The sequence below is a fragment of the Sinocyclocheilus rhinocerous genome, unplaced genomic scaffold (assembly GCF_001515625.1).
Source record: "Sinocyclocheilus rhinocerous isolate Xijiao unplaced genomic scaffold, SAMN03320098_v1.1 scaffold3227, whole genome shotgun sequence".
Lineage (NCBI taxonomy): Eukaryota > Metazoa > Chordata > Actinopteri > Cypriniformes > Cyprinidae > Sinocyclocheilus > Sinocyclocheilus rhinocerous.
The window spans coordinates 26,784-27,548 of NW_015656021.1; positions in this window are offsets into that span (position 1 = coordinate 26,784).

Below are 765 nucleotides of genomic sequence, written 5' to 3' on the forward strand. Positions count from 1 at the left end.
TAAGACAGATGCACTGAAGACGGACACAAAGAGGAGAGAATAGTCGCGCAAGCAGAGAAAATACTGTAACGTTACCAGACAGCATAGGCGCGGGACGTGCTGCAGCGGCACCCCGTTTTTTCTGTGGGTAACTTTAACTGTTTAACTGTTGGGAATAAAAAAAATAATAATCGGAGTGTCTATTTACACTAAGTGCAAATAGCCCGCCTTGTTGGCAGAGGCTTACATTAATTCCACCCACCAAAGTGTGATTGGGCTAGTCATCATTACAAAAGACGGTTATCAATCGTCAGATTCAGTAGCGCAGATGGTAAAGTTTGTGTCGTACTCCTTTTGATGCGCTCGACCCGGGTTCAAATCTGCCTTTTGGCAAACTTTTTTTTCTCCCTTTTCAAATTTCAAATAACATCAGAAAAGCATTTATTTTTCATCAAAAAGTTGAAAATAAAGTATCGGGTAGGGTTTGGGTAGGTGTAGGGAGGGCTTTTGTCCCAATAGTGGCGTCCATTTAATAATTTGAATTAAAATTTACATTTACACTCAATAAGTTATTATTGCATACTGTTTTATAATGTATTACAATGTATTACAATGCTGAGGTGCAGATAATTGCCACTATTTGTAATAAGTAATTAGCAGAATGCCCTGCTATATTAACATAGTAGGCTATAGGCTAAATATAATCTATAACTATTTGCACTTAGTGTAAATAGCCTCTATAGCCCAATGTGTGTGTGTGTGTGAGTGTGTGTGCGTGCGTGCGTG